This window comes from Dermacentor andersoni, chromosome 3 (assembly GCF_023375885.2).
Source record: "Dermacentor andersoni chromosome 3, qqDerAnde1_hic_scaffold, whole genome shotgun sequence".
In the NCBI taxonomy this organism is placed as follows: Eukaryota; Metazoa; Arthropoda; class Arachnida; order Ixodida; family Ixodidae; genus Dermacentor; species Dermacentor andersoni.
The window spans coordinates 30,413,964-30,425,040 of NC_092816.1; the positions used below are offsets into that span (position 1 = coordinate 30,413,964).

At 46.0% G+C, this 11,077-nt stretch overlaps 1 long non-coding RNA gene across 1 annotated transcript; it reads right to left on the bottom strand.

Annotated features, from left to right (window-relative positions):
- Positions 1-2,520: 2,520 nt before the first annotated feature.
- LOC126542922 (uncharacterized) lies at positions 2,521-6,488 on the bottom strand. The gene is made up of 3 exons (XR_008615056.2): positions 5,690-6,488; positions 3,106-3,168; positions 2,521-2,545 (listed from the first exon to the last, which is right to left on the bottom strand). It is a non-coding gene; the product is annotated as an uncharacterized lncRNA (long non-coding RNA).
- Positions 6,489-11,077: the final 4,589 nt, after the last annotated feature.

An 11,077-nucleotide genomic window follows, 5' to 3' on the forward strand; every position in this document is an offset into this window, starting at 1 on the left:
TCCACTAGTCGTGTCGCACTTTTTGCGAGATTTTGCACGCTTTATTTTAGGCTTAGAAAAACCAGAATTCCACCTGCGAAGGCGGAACGCGGTGTTATCTTTCACAGGCGACTTTTGCTTTACTTGTCGGTGCTTAAAAAAAAAAAAATTCACATAGACAGCACTTGTCACGCTGTACCGAGGCTACACGTACCTATCATTGGCGTAGCCAGTTTTTTTTTTTTTTTTTCAGGGTGCATTGGGCTTGCACTTGGCAGAGAGAGGGGAAGTGGGGGAGGGCTCGTGCCCGGTGCCCTCCTCCTCCTCCATGGCTATGCCACTGCTGAGACAGTCGCCTTAGTAGGGAGCTCCGGCTTACAATTTCGATCGTTCGGAGTTATTTTTCATTAAAACTGACATTGTATATGGCCATCGTAGAGCGCCGTTACCGGGAAACCAACCACCAACCTCGTTCTCAGTAGCAAGATGCTGCATTCTCTGAAACAATGCAACGTGTCTCTCAACTACACAGGAAAATCGCGGCTGGCTCTCCGGCAGCGGCCTTGGCCTCTTCAGAGAAGGAAGCAGGGCCCGGTGGTTGCATATGTCATCAGTTAGCTCCTATTTCCTTCCCGCCTCATTGTGATTGTCTCGTTGTCGTAGGTTTAATCCGCTGCGACTTATCCAGGCACGTACGCAAGAAAGAACCGCGCGACAGGTTGTGCACGGCGACCTCCGATTTGCAGGCGTGCGTCCAGTGCCCAAGGAAGTCTGCTTGGCGTCAAGCACTCGCTCTTTCGAGGTCACGCAAATACCGAGTGGAGAGTTGTTGCCCCTACCGTTTCTTTACGGTGTATATTATCTATCAGTGTTACCTGGATGCGGTGCCCTTGATGCTTATAAGATCAAGATTTGTTATCGGTAAACATAGCTCGCTCGGCGCCAATGCCAGCAAGAGGCTTCGCCAAGCAGGAAAACGGGAGGCTTTATTCAGTGTCGTAGCCTTCTCGTCTTAATTAAGAGTGGAAAGAAAAATAGGAGGCAGAAGTGGGGCTGTGTCCGTGTGCAGAGGCTACAGGCTCGAGAGCGGACCGCACGCAGTCCTAGAGCCGATGGAGAATAAGGCAGATACAGGGTGTCTCAGCTAATGCGAATGCGACTTAGCTGGACAGAACCAAGGTTATGTTGTTTGCCGTCGCTTGGAGATACTCAAATAAATTTTTTTTCATTCCACCTAATTAGATAATGTCTTAATTAATTAACATCTCAAACATTAAAATTAGATCAACAGTGTCAGTGAGAAAATTGTAGAGCAACATTAAATACTTTGTGTTCCTCAATACGTGCTACACAAAAGTGTTTTTCCGAGCGTGAAACAAGTCCGCGAATACGCGCAAAGTGCCTCGAGCGGCCAGTCGCGCGGCAATATTGCGTGCATTTGCGGCCTTCTTTCACGCTCAAAAAAAACAATTTTATTTAGCCCGTATTGTGCAACAGAAAGCTGTATTGGGAGTTTTTCATGCCGCTCTACAATTTTATCATTTACACTTCTCATGTAATTATAATATTTCAGAAGGTGATTAATTAAGTAAGTCTAATTATCTAATTAGACGGAATGAAAAATGTAATCTGAGTATTTCCAAGCGACGGCAAACAACACTACTTTAGTTTTGTCCAGCTACTTGGCATTCGCATATTTTTAAGCTCTGACTAAAGTTAGCTGGGACACTGCGTGTATCTGACACAAGCTATAGCCCCCTCTCCGCCCCCCCCCCCCCCCCCTGCAAGCTGCAACCTTTCCACGGTGCTCCAGTGTAGCTTTATGACCAAGCATATGTAAAAGGGAAGTCTATGTGCGCATTTTCACGAAAGGGGTTGCTTAGAAATTAAAACTCACAAACCTTTTTTTCCCTGGCGCTGCACAAATATTGGATTATTCTGAAGAGTCTGCGACCCGCTCATCAAAGAAATTGATGGGGCCTTCCGTACCAAAACAGCACAGCCTGGACCCAGGACCTCGCGTCCTACGAGTCTTCCGCTCTATATTCATCACGGTGCGTTCCCGACGTACGAGGAACACAGCCGTAAGCCCGCAGAAAAGTTTCGGGAAACAATGCAATTGATTTTTTTCACAAGCTCCTTTCGATGAAATCAACATCACCATCAGCTATATTTTCCTGCGATCTCCAATTACCCCTCTTCTTCGCCAACCGGTTCCAGCTAGCGCCTGCGAATTTCCTAATTTCATCCCCCACCTAGTCTTCTGCCGATCCACCTGCAAATGGCGAATAAGATGATATATGCCGCATGCACTGCTTGCTAAGCCTTGCTTGAAATGGCTTTGCCCGCATTTTTACACGTTAGCTCATTTGCTTCATGTGACAGTTACATGCGAACACTTTTATTACGAAAGTGGGTCGATCTCGTTGCGTGTCCTGTTCTTTTGTTGCCTCTCGCCAGCTTCAACGGAGCGCTTCGGGCGTGCTCTCCGACATTTCCGTGGCTTGAGACTTTTCTCCTGGTGTGTTTCAGGAACGCTACATTCAGTCCACTCTTTGAGCGACGACTTCAGAGATGGTCGCGATGAAGAAAAAAAAGGGGGAAGGGAATATGGAGGGTAAGGATCAGCAACATGCTCACCGCCAACCGACACCGAATATATCATGCAAATGTATATTATGTAGTTATTTTCGCATTAGGGATTCAACAAACTTCAGTCTTTCGTTAAATTGCGAAGCCCTACTTTTCTCTTCAAGCGCATCTTAAATGTTATTGCTTGTTATTCTGACAGAGTGAAAATGAACGATATTCATAAGGGCGCTCGTGAGCACTTACAATCTTACAATGTTGTAAAAAAGGGGGACCGCACAATTAAGTGTGCCAACGACTTTGTATTCGTACTATATGATGTCGTCATTCGCTGTGATCGATGCGGTCCTAAAATATCCGCCTTTTCAAATGCAAGGTTTTGCTACGCCACCATGTTGTAGCTCATCGCGCACACTGATACAAGTTTATGGCGCGCTTTGATGAAGGTGACAGGCACAAGATACATAGCTTCGAAACCGTTCTCACGAGCCAACGAAGCACGCGATATAATTTAAACATGCACTTATACTTACTAACCATTGCAACTGGCACTGAGTAGGCTGCGCTAGCTGTCCTCAACCAGCAGGCGGCAACTGGACTCTGCACGTGGCACAGGAACACCCAAGACATGTCAGTTGCAGTTAACTAATTGCATACTATATCTGTCCGTATAAAGGATTACAAACTGTAATTCCGAGATTACGGTAACACTAAAACCGTTTCCAATTTATTCATGTATATCATTAGTCCAACAGATCACTGACCAATGTCAGAACTACAAAGCTTGACGTTTAACCCGCCTTAGTTGCTCAGTGGCTATGGTGCTGGGCTGCTGAGCACGAGGTCGTGGGATCAAATCCCCGCCACGGCGGCCGCATTTCGATGGGGGCGAAATGCAAAAACACCCGTGTACTTAGATTTAGGTGCACATTAAAGAACCCCAGGTGGTCAAAATTTCCGGAGTCCTCCACTATGGCGTGCCTCATAATGAGAAAGTGGTTTTGCCACGTAAAACCCCATGATTTTAAAAAGCTTGACGTTTCAGGGTCTGCGCAGATCCCATCACAGCGAGCCGCTCATTACAGGATTCGTTTATATACGCTCGAGCACTCGTGCCAGGGTTCGAGAATACACGTTGTCCAGATTGCCTTGCGTCCTCTTGAGCCACCCACGTGATAACAGCTGCGAGAGAGCGACCCCAATAAACTTCCGGTCACGGGCCTTGTCAATCTACTGCGCCGGAAAACAAAGCGTATTTTAAAATTGTTTCACGGTGCGGAAAGCCCATATTTAAGTTTTCAGATAAAAGACAGGCGCATTCGCCTCAGGACTAATACTGAAAAAAATTCGTATAAGTTACGCAACCTTGGTGCTCTCTATGGTTGTATGCCCTGACCTCTTTTGCGTCAAGGTAGTCCAAGGGTCAGTCAGGCTTGTGTCCTGTAAGGCCGACATGGCTGTTTGTGTGTTGAGTGCAGTTCCTCAGTTGTGCTGCACCACAACAGCCCCCCTGTCCGGGAAGGACCGTTGGCCCGAACCAAAGCCCCCCGCCCAGTCAGCCCGGGTAGAGGGAAAGCACTGGAGTCGAATGATGTTGGGTTGATGAGTACATGTAAGCTCTGAGATGCAGCGCTTCCGGGTGCCAACTACTCTTCCCATTTTACAACGGCGCCGTCCAGGGCCTATGTTTGTAAACAGCGAAAGGGGCTCAAACATAAGCCCTAGACGGTTTTCGGTTTTGCTCACTGACGTAGCGCACTAAATTTAGCGAGCAAGGAAGGCATTACCATATATATACATATATTCCAAATACTCGCAGTATGTAAAATAAGCTATACTAGCAAACGAATGTTAGTCCCATTTCGTGTTATCCAGGCACTAGGTGTCAAGAGAGAAAGAGAAGTTAGGAAAGGAAGGGAGCTTAACCAGCCATACGTTAGATTTGGTACCCTGCACTGGGGAAAGGGGGTACAGGAACGAAAAGAAGAGGAGGGAAAGAGCACCACGTAGTGCGCGCGTGTGAAGATGCATGGGCACTGTCAAAAAACGCACAAAGGTAAAGCGCACGGAGTGTTCAGGTGGTTTGTGAAATCGGTGGAGTTACGAGAGGGGGAATGGGCTATTGATGTCAGCAAGAAAGAAACCTAAATACAAAGTTATAATATCGGTCGCACATCAAGTTGTATATAGGGGTGTAAACAAAATAAGTTGGGATCTTCCAAAGAAAGAAAATTCAACCTGCCGAAAAATTTACTCAGTGCATCTGGCCGATATATTCTGCAGCCACACCTCACTGCAATACAATCTAACATTGCACTGTGATCAGATTTTGCGAGATTGACCAAGCGTTTCCAACCTACTTGGGCCAACAGCGGCCACTTTAAATTATTTATAGCAGAAAGAGCAGCGTTCATGTTGCGCAGGTGTTTTATAGTTTTAACTATTATTTTACGCTATATACTTTTAATTACGAATGTTTGACTGCAAGCGAACATTCGCATATTTTGCGTGCGAAATTGTCGAGTACTAAACAAACAAAAATTTTACCGGTAAATTGTGTTCGATATCTGTATGCGCCCCATTTCATGAAATGCACAATCCTCACTGTTTCGCCGTGACATAGAGTGTCAACTGTGCAGCGTCACCATCATCCGCGGTCTAACCGATAAAGACGACGAATACGGTGAGAGAGAGAGACCAAATTTATTTACAAATCGCTCACTGTTGGACCATTGGTGATACCACTACCGGAATGTAACACGCGCGCAGCGAGCGTGTACTTCCAGTCAGGGCCGTGAGGGCGAACACTTGCCCTGAAAGAAGCACTTGCCCCTTTGAAAAAAAAAAAAAAACGATAATGGCTACGCCACTGGCTCCAGTCCGGCCGCGATTACACGTACGCGTATTACTCGGTTAACGATATCGTCGGCTTGTTTCTATATAGGCAAGTCCTTTTTAATGCGTAAGTTAATCCCGCTCGATTTGAGACCTATAGCTGACAACAACAAAACAACACGCAGCATGTCGGAGCCGCTCTATATACCGCTGAATCTTTTCAACAAACATTTGCACCCTATACGGCTATTCCCTCCGAACTCAATATTTACGAAAATAAACTCACTTTCTGAAGAGCCGTACGTCGGCTTCTTCGGGCCCGCGTTACCAAGCTTGAAGCATGCAAGTATGACTCCAGAAGCGGCTACAGCCACTAAGAGAACCACCGTGGGCAGGCAGCACATCATGGCGACCGGTGGGAACCTCTCCGCCAAGCACACAGGGCAGCCTATGGCTGGTTGCTCAACGCTCCAGTGCTGTTCTGGTACACGAAACGGCAACCGCGTCCACTAACGAGTTCGCTGCATACGACTGTTCCAGAGACATCTGTGGTCCGGACCGCCGCAGGTGTTCTTCCCCACCCGCATCTGCACGCGCCAGCGTGACTAGATAGCAGCGTAAACACGGGAACGTACCGTCCCCCTGGACACGCGTGTGGCGGCCCACATGCTTACATACGAACTTTCAAGCTTCTTTTAGCCTGTACAAAGCCAGTCAGTGACATTCATATATTCACTAGCAAGAAGACATCGACATAAGTTGAATGACGTGGCTTGAAATCTCACTGTGTGTTTACAGAGAGTGTCGATCAGAACCGGAGTATATTAACTCACGCGCTGCAGTTGCAACACAGTGTCATGTAAATGTGCATTACATATCTTCTGGGACACGTTCTGAAGGTAAAAGAAACAGCGGCGCATCGAGGCTCGTCGAGATTAAAATTCCTCCTACTCATTCTGTTTTAGGGTGTCCCAGGGAAGTTTTGCAACTTCTCTCGCTGTGTTCGCTTACAATGACGCCCATTTCCATTGTTGTTTAGATCAATGTAAGATGAGATGATCGCCCTGCTGGAGCTCCATTACATAGGTTCAATGTAGGCATAGGCGGAAAGTTCTAACTTTTCCGAGGAAAAGGGGGGGGGGGGGGAGGGAGAGAATCAGCTTTCTGAACCCGATATATACAGGGTGTCCCACTTGAGCCAAACATTATGAATATGCAAATGCCACTTAGCTGGGCAGAACCAAGATAATGTTGTTTGCCGTCGCTTGGAGATACTCAGATTATTTTTTTCATTCTGCTTAATTAAAACATTAGTCTTAACTTACTAATCAACTTCTCAAGTATTACAATTTGATGAAACGTGTCAATTGGAATATTGTAGCGCAATCTAAAAAACTCCCGATACAGCTTTCTGTTGCTCGACACGTCCTACATAATTTTTTTTTTTTTCCGAGCTTGAAAGAAGCCCGCGAATACACGCAAAGTTCCTCGAGCGGCCAGTCGCGCGGCAATCTTGCGTGTATTTGCGGGCTACTTCCATGCTCGGAAAGGCACTTTTATGCAGCATGTATTGAGCAACAGAAAGCTGTATAGGGAGTGTGTCATGTTGCTCTGCAATTTTCTCATTGGCACTTTTCATCTAATTATAATATTTGAGAAGTTGATTAATTAATGATGGCTAATTATCTAAGTAGGTGGATTGAAAAAATAATCTGATTATCTCCAAGCGACGGCAAACAACATTACCTTGGTTCTGTCAAGTTCCGTGATATTTGCATATTTTTAATGTTTGGCTCAAATTACGTGGGACACCCTGTATAAGGGCAATACATACATACATACATACATACATACATACATACATACATACATACATACATACATACATACATACATACATACATACATACATACATACATACATACATACATACATACATAAATGAAGTGAGATGCTTTATTTACTACGTTTCGGCCGGAGTCCGGTTTTCCTCAAGGAATACATGAAACGGAAAGGCGTTGTGGCGGTAAGGGGGCTCATCATGTGTGCTCATCCACTGCCAAGGAGGGGAAGGAAGCAGTAATAGACAGAAAGACAGGGAGGTTAACCACCACTGCCAAGACGCATTGTTGCTTAAGGAGCGTGCACTCGTGATCGTGCAACCGCACATGTAAAAAAAAAAAAAAAAAAACGCGACGGGATGGTTGTAACAGGTTCGCAGAGCTACACTATATATACAACAAAAACAGCGTTTACAGGAAAGATGACATGTAGCTAAAGATAGAAAAATAGAAGAGAAACATGCACGACGAGGTGGTTGTAAGAAGTTCGTAAGGCAACACTATATACAACAAAAGCAGGGTTTACAGAAAGGATAACACATGGTCAGAAAAAAAGAAAAGAAATGAAGAAACAACCATGACAGACGACAGATTATTGCTGAAGGCGACTGCACCCGTATGAATCATCAGTAAACATGTCAAACGTGGTAAAAAATGCACCACGGGACAGGATGGTCGTAACAGCAGGTTCGTACAGCAACAAATATAACAAAGGCAGGGTTTACAAAAGAGCTTAGCCGACGGAAACCATTCCATGGTTTCCGTCGATGTGGGTCCTTGCTGCAGACGGACTTCACCCGAGCTTCGAAGGCGTTGCGCTAATGGCGAGCGACATTAAACAGCTGTGCTTCCGGAAAGCAGCTGACGGGACGTCTACCTCCTGGCTCGATCACGTGCCCAGCTGTCATGCAGGGCAAGCGCACTCCGGATTTCGGGCTTCTGCCCCGGAACTACCTACGCCTTACCCCCACCATCCTACAAAGGCCTCCGCAAGAGCCATCTGCCAGCCTCATCCCTAACTCCAAGCAAAAGAGACGGCTACGCTCCACACGAAACAGGTCGGACAGTGTCCCTCCGTCTCACCAGTATTCTCGAAGAAATGGCAGCCAAGCCAAAATCACTACTTCTCGTAACTGACCAACTACTTCAACCGAGAGTAGTGCCGAAAACGGGGCTTTCCTCAAAATTAGAAAAAAAAAATATTTAAAAGCGCGTCGGACGTGAACTTGACGCGTCCACTTTCGACTACCATGACTGTACCTAAGGGACTTTTCGTTTTCCTTAAACCAGCTACCCCTTAAATATCAAGCCGTAATCTTGCAAAAGGGAACGACACATCAAAACGGGCATCATTCGATCTCATGCTCATTGTTATCGATCACTATACATCACAGTCACGTAGCTAGGTCGTCTAACGCCCGGGACCCATAGGCCTATAGGAATATGGTTCACAATTAAGAAAAAAAATTAATAAAGTTTTAATTGGCGATTTTAGAGGCAATATTGCATTTGCGAAATTGACGCCCGACAGCCATATGTTGCCCAACAACAACTTCGCAAACATCGCCCTAGGTACTACTACAGAGGCTAGAAGGTTTCTTCTAGCCTCTGTAGTACTACGGCGTGCAGTATTTTGGCTGCGGGCAGCCCTGAACCCAAACGAAAATTAGATTGCGTGTCACTGACGCCGATCTCCCAACCCTATTAGAAAACGCCACCTGCTTCCCCGATGCGCAGGCACCAATGCTATGACAACTACGAGTTCTCTTCGTACTGATCCATAAAGCCTTTTTTTTTTTTATTTGCTGCTATTCGCAAACGTGATTATCCCAGCTGCGGTACCGCCACAACATTGGGAACGGAATAGAGCACGCTTCGCGTCGATTACTAGCGTCAGCATGCAAAAAAAAAAAAGGAAGAGAGAGAAGACCGCGATGAAGCCCGTGCCAGCGGAAGCTTGCGCTACTCTGGGTATGCGCTCGCAATAGAGAGTACGGAGATATCGACGTCACTGGTGCACTATTTCCTATTTCTTTTGGTACTGCCATACTGGGCCGCCCACAGTGCCAAAGTACTGCACGCTCTAGCCTCCAAGACAATTTTGTTTAGGGAATAAGTTTTTGTTGAGCTAATAACATGAATTTAGGTCCACAATTCCCGTATTGCAATGTTTCCTCTACAATTGCTAATTAAGCAGTTATTTAAGATATCGTTATTAATTATCTGCCATATTTCGCACGATACCGAATTCCTAGTGGTAACAAAGGCACATAACCTGATAGAATATCGGAAAATAACCTACGAAAATTCAACTTTTTATCAGATTCTGTGCAGCTGAAACAACACACTGTATATGTGACATGAAGTCACACAACAACAATATGATAAAGAGACGGTTAGCTAGGACTAGGAGACAGTGTGTTTAGTCAACACTGCGAAACTGATAAAAAATTAATACAAACGGTACAAAACTGGTAAATGGAACACTGTGTACATACTGACGACACCACAGAAGCCATACAGCGAATTAAATTTTTTAGCTCGTAGACTCGTGCAATTATTACGTAGGATGTTGGTAAAGCTGCAGCCGACAATTCTGCGGAACTACGCATCTGGTACATCGGGTACATGAGCTCAGGCTACTGCATACCGGAGCACTCTTTAGCAGGTACACCCAGTCAAACTAGCGGAAAGGGGGGGGGGGGGGGGTTCTTCAGACATATATGACACTCCACCCCCACCCCCAACCCGAACTGGCACCCGGGGCGTGGGCCCCGGGTGCCCCGGGTGCAAAGGCGGTCTAGTTTCTCGAACCAAGTTGGGCGCCTTTGGGCAGCTGGTTTGCCTTTGACGGTCGTCAACGCTACGGTAGAGTCTCTTCTGCAAAAAGTAAAGCTTGGAGCATGAAGGGCAAGAGCAGAGATCTGACCGAAGGTGAGACCGGAGGTTATATCCTACGAGTATATATCGAGTTTGCTGCTACACAGGCGGGGCTGTCGCACGAGGCATGAGAAGCCCTCTGTTAAGAGCTCCATAGGGGTTGTATATGCAATTCCTTTGCACCTTTATGGGAAGCTCTACATTGGATAAACCGAACGTTGTGAGAATGACCGTTTAAGAGAACATGCGCAAAAACTAAGGAAAAAGGAGGGTATACGGGCGCACATATGGTGGCTCATGTTACCGCATGTGGTTGTGACGCTCGATTTTCTGCTATTCTGGGCAGAAGCGGTAACACCTCTTATAGGCTTGTACTTCAAGCCTTCTTTATCACGAAGAATAGAGATAGGTGTGTAAGTGAGCCTTGTATCTCATTACTAGTATCTCATTACTAGAGGCCGAATTTGACTTCTTGCGCAACCGCCTGTGATGTGCATGTACCTGTTCTCTTTTGCTTGGTATGCGTATGCGTGACAAGAGGATATATATGTATGATTCTATCCTTCGAGCAAACAGTTGTGAGTGTAGCGCTTGTCTTTGTCCACCTTTCTTGTTTCTGTGTTTTTATCGCGCTAAGTTACTAGTTCAATTATGGGAAACCATCTAGCCCAACAATCAACTCTTCCAGAATATATCGCATGCCGTGGGCCTTCTTAATCTTGCGCTATCCAAACATGTCACTGTCCCAGGCCACTCTTTTGACAGGCTAACCGCCACCATACTTGAATCTGGTTTCAAATCGCACCATCAAAGGGAAAATCGCGAATCATTTCTAATCCATAAATTTGGTGCCGTTGCTTCTGGGATTAACGAGCCTCCCAAAGCCGCGGCCGAGCACTTCAATCAACCAGGTCATAACTATGATGAACTTGAACTCTACATTAAAACTTCT